Source organism: Uloborus diversus, chromosome 3 (genome assembly GCF_026930045.1).
Source record: "Uloborus diversus isolate 005 chromosome 3, Udiv.v.3.1, whole genome shotgun sequence".
In the NCBI taxonomy this organism is placed as follows: Eukaryota; Metazoa; Arthropoda; class Arachnida; order Araneae; family Uloboridae; genus Uloborus; species Uloborus diversus.
This window is the reverse complement of record NC_072733.1, coordinates 122,501,579-122,509,863: the sequence shown is the minus strand read 5'-3', so window position 1 is coordinate 122,509,863 and position 8,285 is coordinate 122,501,579. Positions and strand designations below refer to the sequence as shown.

At 35.5% G+C, this 8,285-nt stretch overlaps 1 long non-coding RNA gene across 1 annotated transcript in view; it reads left to right on the top strand.

Moving 5' to 3' along the window:
• The first annotated feature begins 287 nt into the window (after positions 1–287).
• Positions 288–8,285, top strand: part of LOC129218307 (uncharacterized) — a 65,671-nt gene continuing 57,673 nt past the window's right edge. The window contains exon 1 of the long non-coding RNA XR_008580313.1: positions 288–371. This is a non-coding gene — a long non-coding RNA (uncharacterized LOC129218307). The remainder of the gene's footprint in view (positions 372–8,285) is intronic.

Below are 8,285 nucleotides of genomic sequence, written 5' to 3'. Positions count from 1 at the left end.
CTTCTAGATACACTTCATTGTTCCTTCCACACAAGCATGAAAATGGGAAAGATTCGATTCTTTTATTTATTAAATTTTCGTTACTGAAAAATCAGCGAGAAAGAATGATACAACGTATGATTATTTTCTTTCCAGAATCGATCATGGGTATGGGCTGTCCGTTCCATTGCTCAGGGGATCGAGCTACTTCTACTCTTCCTACAGCAGGGAAGGTACCAGAAAAAAAATCAAGCACTTCCCGTCAAAAATTGGGTGACAAAAGTAAATTATTCAGTCTTTCTGAAGAACACCAGGAGGAAAATGAATCAGATGCTGAACACTTGAGCTTGAAGACGCTGGCAACGGCTGTCAGGGTGCTCACGTCACCACCGGTAAGTGAATTGGGAATTTAATACACCATTTTCCAAGATAAAATTTATGTTTTAAAAGTGTTGCTTTTAGTCCGCGTAGAAAGTGTGCCAGAGAAAATAGATAGTACTTTTTGAATTAAGGGGATTGTATTTTTTAGCAAAGATTGTAGTGTAATTCTATTATAGCAGTAATAGATATGAATAATTAAATGGACCAATTAGTAGTTTAATGGTTTTAGTTTATTTTGGGACATGTGAAAACAGAACAATGAAACCGATATAAATTCAAGATTCAACTGTTTTATTCATAAAAATGATTCATTTGAGTTTTTTAGAGCTTCCTTAAGCAATTTTAGCATACTGTAAACGGGGGCTACTTGAAACCGAAATGTAATTTTTTTGAGAGTTTTACCACTGACTTTTTAGTTAAGCAAATAATGTACACACTGATAATCTTATTTTTACCACTTTTCCGACGTTCTGCTACCACTTAAAGCCTTTTTTAAACAACAATTTAAACCCTTTATATTTTTTTCCTATTTTGAAAAATTGGGTTCAATTAGCCCCCGCGCTGGGGCTACTAGCTCCAACTCAGCAAATCCATTAAAAAAAGTTGTAAGACAGGTGGTGGTATCAAGAAGGATCAACGGTTTTGAAAAAAAACTCAAAACGTACATTCTAGTGAGCAAACTATTTATATAAAGTGCAAATTATTTTAATAAATTAATATAAAATCAACATATACATAAAAACAAACTTTTAGGCGAACATAATTTCTCAAATAAAGATATAATCTAACTACAGCTAAAATCAATTGAAATGCTCATTTTTGAACATTAGAAAGAATAAAATCTCATATCTTTTTTGGCTTGGGTGGATTTATTTTCTCTGATATTATTTGATACCTGCTCTTCCTCGCTGTTTAATACTACATGATGCTCAGGCTTGTTATTGTGAACGATCTTTTAATTACATATTTAGAGTTGATATACTTAAGTAAAAAATGGGCTGATGACACTTTCTAAGACATTTCTCCGGAATTAATTGAATTTGGACACAATTGTAATTTTTGCTCTTAATAACCCGCATTATTTGCTACTTCTCTTTTACTTTCGAACCCTTTTTATCCGCAGATATACAAACAAACGGTATAAATAGTCTCTTTATTTTAAAAAATTACAAACCTTACTTAACATAATTTACAGTCTTATTCACAATCACGGCTTGGCTGCGGAATAATCCACAGATTGATCTATCGTCTGTTTCGAATCAAGTCGCTGTTATTATTCATCAACCTCGAATAGATGAAGCGAGCGATTAATCTGACACAGATGTAAAAGCTTCTCTAATTGGCTGCGTTAGGTCACGTGACGTTGTTTACATTCCCACCATTCCCAGTCGCTTTTTTCTCCCCTTGATGTTCACCAGTGTTGGGCATCAACTAAAAAAATCAACTAAATTTGTAATTGATTGATTAGTTGACTAAAGTAATCCGACTCCCATTTAGTTCAGACAAATATTTTAAAAGTTTAATTCAATTGCAGACGAAGATTAACGTTAGTTTAAACTAACTCGTTAGTTCCTCAAAAAAACTAATTTAGTTCAGATTGATTTAGTTCAAATTAAATTAATCAGATTGAATTTAGTCAGACTAAAAGTAATCAGATTAAAAGTAATCAAATTGATTTGATTATTTTTTTAATTCAGATTAAATTCGTAAAATATAAATATCACATGAACAGAGGCACATTTGTATTTCTACGTGTATATATATATTTATGCAAGCATACACGAGTTAATGCGTGTACATACGACTACGTGCGGGTATATACGTATATAAACGTGTTATCCCGCGTATGTTCGTGTACGGAGGTATATTTGAAATTTTAAGTAAATATACATATTTATGTGTGCATACACCAGTAAATACCTGTATATACGAGTATGTACGTGTATGTAAGAGTATGTACGTGTACACATGAGAATATGCGTCTAGATACGTGTTACCCCCGAGTATACTCGTGTAAAAAGGTACATTTGTATTTCTACGTCATATTCCAGCGTGCGTATACGAGAAAGTACGTGTATATACAAGTATGTTCGTGCACACACGAGAATATGCTTATAGATATGTGTTACCCCGAATATACTCGTGTAAAGAGGTACATTTCTATTTAAACGTGTATATACATATTTATGCAGGCATATACGAGAAAATACGTGTATATACGAGTAAGTACGTGCACACACGACAATAGGCTTATAGATACGTGTTTTAACCCGAGTATACTCGTGTAAGATGGCACATTTGTATTTCTACGTGTATGTGCATATTTATGCGTTTATGAGCGAGTAAATACGTGTATATACGAGTATGTACGTGTACACACGATTATGCGTATAGATACGTGTTACCCCCGAGTATACTGGTGTACAGAGGTAAATTTGCTTTTAATTGTGTATATACATATTTATGCGTACAAACAAGCTAAGATACGTGTATATACGTGTACACATGAGAATATGCGTATAGATACGTGTTACTCCGAGTATACTCGTGTAAAGAGGTACTTTTGTATTTCTACGTTTATATACATATTTAAGCGTGCATATACGAGAAGGTACGTGTATATACAAGTATGTTCATGTACACACGAGAATATACTTTATACATACGTGTTACCCCCGAGTATACTCGTGTACAGAGGTAAATTTCTATTTAAACGTGTATTTACATATCGATGCATGCATATACGAGAAAATACGTGCATATACGAGTAAGTACGTGCACACATGATAATAGTCTTATAGATACGTGTTTAAACCGAGTATACTCGTGTAACATGGCACATTTGTATTTTTACGTGTATGTGCATATTTATGCGTTTATAAACGAGTAAATACGTGTATATACGAGTATGTACGTGTACACACGATTATGCGTATAGATACGTGTTACCCCGAGTATACTCGTGTACAGAGGTAAATTTGCTTTTAATTGTGTATATACATATTTATGCGTGCACACAAGCGAAGATACGTGTATATACGTGTACACATGAGAATATGCGTATAGATATGTGTTACCCCGAGTATACTCGTGTAAAGAGGTACATTTGTATTTCTACGTTTTATATACATATTTAAGCGTGCATATACGAGAAAGTACATGTATATACAAGTATGTTCGAGTACACATGAGAATATGCATATAGATACGTGTTAACCCGAGTATACTCGTGTACAGAGGTGAATTCGTATTTAATCTTGTACATGCACTTTTATGCTTGCATATACGAGAAAAGACAAGTATATACGAGTATGTTCATGTACGCACGAGAATATGCGTATAGATACGTGTTTAACCCGAGTATACTCGTGTACAGAGGTACATTTGTACTTGTACGTTAAAATACATATTTATGTGTGCATACACGAGTTATACGTGTATATACGAGTAAGTACGTGTATATACGAGTATTTTTGTGCATATACGTGTATATACGTGTTGACCTCGACGATATTCGTGTATACAGGAATTTTTTATTTCTACGTGTATATATATACCTAGAAGTACGTGTGAACACAAGTAAATATGTGTATATACGATACATATTTGTAAACACGAGTTTATACGTATAAATACGTGCTATCCCGAGTATATTCGTGCACGGAGATATGTTTAATTTCTAAGTGTATGTACAAATTTATTTGTGTGTACACAAAGGAATATACGTATGGATACGTGTTAATCCGAGTATACTCGTGAACAGAGGTAAAATTTGTATTTAAACGTATATATACATATTTATGCATGCATATACGAGAAAATACGTGTATATTCGAGTAAGTTCGGTGTACAAGCGAGAATAGATTTCTAGGTTCTTTTTTTAGCCCGAGTATACTCGTGTACAATGGTACATTTGTATTTCTAGGTGTATATGCATATTTGTGCGTTTATACATAAATAAATGCGTGTATAAACGAGTATGTACGTGAACACACGAGAGAATATGTGTAATAGATACTTGTTACCCCGAATATACTCGTGTACAGAGAAATTTGCTTTGTATATACATATTTATGCGTGCATATAAGAGAATACGAGTATGTACGTATTCACACGAGTATATGCGTATAGATAAATGTTACACCGAGTATACTCGTGTGTAGAGGTACATTTGTATTTAAGATTGCATAGACATTTTTATGCGTGCATACATGAGAAAATACAAGTATATACGAGTATGTACGTGCACACACAAGAATATGCGTATAGATACGTGTTTACCCGAGTATACTCGAGTAGAGAGGTACATTTGTATTTTTGGTTAAAATACATATCTATGCGTGCATACACGAGTTAGTACGTGTATATACGAGTAAGTATGTGTATATACGAGTAAGTATGTGTATATACGAGTGTGTACGTGTATATACGGAGCTGTACGTGTTAACCTGAGTATATTCGTGTCTACAGGAATTTTGTATCTCTACGTGCAAACAGAAGTAATATACGTGTATATACGAGTTCGTAAGTGTAAGCACGAAATTTTACGTATAAATACGTATTTCCCGAGTCTATTAGTGCACGGATTTATATTCAAACTTCTAAGTGTACACAATGTTTATCAGTACAGCTTTTACAGACTTTCAGGGCAGATAGAGTACACATAGACGGGGGGAAACACATAGCAATGTATGGTCGGAAACACTTTCCTGGCGCGGTAGTGACAACACCAGTCACCAAAAAGACAAAACACGAATAAGAAAAGAGAACATGTTCAGAATCTTTAGTACCGCAAAAAACTAAGGAAAAAGAAAATTAAGGGGCCAACGATCATCATCAAAGAAGGTGTTCGAAATTACGACCCCGCCTGTAATATCGAAATTTAGCAAAAATACCGGGCGGGGTCCCGGACTTCCTGGTGGAACTTAAACCACGTGTGCGCATGCACCGTCATCTGATGCTTCGCTTTACGTAAGCAACATCTGTTGTATGCACCAGGCAAATCTTACCAGTATTTTTGCTGCATTAAAAATAATAAACATGTTTTCTCCTCTTAATCGTTCCCTGTCTTACGCTTTGTGTCGTCACTATCGCGTCTAGGTGCACTGTATCTGCCCTGAAAGTATGTAAACACTGTACTGATACATCCTGTATACTTATTTATGTGTGCAAACACGAGTAAATTACTTGTATATACGAGTATGTTCGTGTACATACTAGAATTTGTGTATGGATACGTGTTAACCCGACTAAACTCGCGTACAAAGGTAAATTTGTATTTAAACGTTTATATACATATTTATGCATGCATATACGAGAAAATACGTGTACAAACGAGTAAGTGCGATTCCACACGAGAAAAGACGTAAAGATACGTGTTTAATCTGAGTATACTCGTGTACAATGGTACATTTGTATTTCTACGCGTATATGCATATTTATGCATTTTTATACGAGTAAATACGTGTATATACGAGTGTGTACTTTGTACACACGAGAATATGCGTATAGATACGTGTTACCCCAAGTGTACTCGTGTACAGAGGTAAATTAGCTTTTTAAACGTGTATATATATATATTCATGCGTGCATATAAAAAAAATACTTGTATTTTCGAGTATGTACGTGTACAGACGAGAATATGCGTGTAGATACTTGTTTAACCCGAGTATACTCGGTGTACAGACGTACATTTGTAATTTGTAAGTTAAAATACATATTTATGATGCATACACGAGTTAATGCGTGTATATACGAGTAAGTACGTGTATATACGAGTATGTGCGTGTATACACGTATGTAAACGTATTAATCCGAGTATATACATTTACACACTAATTTTGTATTTGCCACGTGTATGTACATAAAAGTACGTGCAAACACAAGTAAATACGTGTATATACGAGTATATAAGTGTAACTTGTTATCCCGAGTATATTGGTGTACAGATGTATATTTTTATGTCCAAGTGTATGTCAATTGCAGATACAAAGAGGGGTCATGAAGGTAAGGACTCGCCCCCCCCCCCCCACACACACACCGCGGGGAAAATTTTGAACGTTTGCTTGAAAAATACAAAAAAAATATCGAAACCATGAGAAAATGTAATAATATTTTTGATTTTTTTTTTGGGGGGGGGGGGGCATTACTGTAGAACCTCGATAATTTGAATTAATTGGAATCCGACCCAATCCGGAATATCGAAAATCCGGAGAATGAAAAAAACAAAACAAAATAAAACATACTCACTGAAAATCACCTTAAAAGGAAACACATAGAATTACAAATAAACAGTAAACATGTCTACTTTGTTATTTACAAAGTCTGTAATCTTCTCCTGTGACAGTTCAATTTTTTTCCCTATCGAGTAAAAACAAATTGATTCAAAAGTTGCGTTGCGAAGAAAAGGGAACTCAATCAACGACATAACACGGTCTTGCCCGTGAGAGGGTTAAATAAATAATTATTATGGAATTTTGACGATCGCTCTTTAAATGTAAAGGGAAATCCGTCAAATCGATCGAGCCGGATTATCCGGTGATCCAGACTAACGGGGTCCGTGGCGCCGACTTCCAAATTTGTAAGGTTTGTTTTTGAAAAATTTTCGTGTTTTAATAGGTTTTTTGAAGTTTGGGGAGACCCCAGAATAATGAGGGACTTTCTTATTTAAGGAGGGGTATCCCCTTACGTAAGTTACTCACGAAACAGACCATGCATCAGCCATCTGGATTTTAAAAAATCAAACATTTTATTCCAATAAAACCAGAAAGCAGTGTGGTCTACGGGGGGGGGGGGGGGGGGGGGGGGGGGGGCGTGGTCTGGTGGAGAGGTTGGTTCAAACTTAAAATTTTTAGCGCTTGTTTTTGAAAACAATTTGTACTTATGTTTTTTTGGGGGGAGCCCCCTTCCCCCGTAATTTGAGGGGGGTTCAATCTAAGGGGGATATCCCCTTAAGTAAGTTTACTTTGAAACAGAACAAGCATCGGCCATCTGGATAAAAAAAATCAAGCATTTTATTCGAATAAGATCAGAAGCGGTGTGGCCTACGGGGGGGGGGGGTGTTAGTGGGGCGGGTGGCGCAGACTTCAAACTTTTAAGGTTTGTTTTTGGAAAATTTTCGCGTTTTTTTACCACCACCCCCATAATTTGAGTGGAGTGAATTTCTTTTTGAGAGGGGGGCATCCCCTCATATAAGTAACTGCAATAGGGAATAAGCATCGGCTATCTGGATATGAAAAAAATCAAGCCTTTATTCCAGTACTAGTGGTACCTGCACGGCTTTTCCCGTAATAGAAAATTAAAAGGTCTTTTGGTCCGCCTGTATATTTACAAATAATGTATGGTGAATTTTATCGTCAATTGGCTTATGCCCATGTTATGGTTCCACGTTATGGTAATCTCGTCCATCTTATGATAATTTTGTTCCTAAAATCGGAATAGAAAAATAACCACATCGAATTTTCGAAAAATTGCTTCAAGGTGCACACCACTATGCAACAAACTGTGTGCCAAATTTCATGAAAATCGGCCGAACGGTCTAGGCGCTATGCGCGTCACAAAGATCCAGACATCATGACATCCTCCGGACAAAGAGAATTTCAGCTTTATTATTATTAAAGATTGTGAAAAAGGGCTTAAAATTTTAATGGAAAATTAATAAAATGGAATTTTCGAAAAATCGCTTCGAGGTGGACACCCCCATGCTGCAAACTAATTGTGTGTCAAATTTCATGAAAATCGGCTGAACGGTCTAGGCGCTATGCGCGTCACAGAGATCCAAACATCCATACAGAGAGACTTTCAGGTTTGTTATTTAAAAAGAAAAGAAAAGGAGAAAGATAAAGAAGTAAAGAAAAGAAAGCTAAAGAAAGATAATTTTCAGAACAAATTCTTTCCCATTTTATTAAATTTCTGGGAAAAATGGG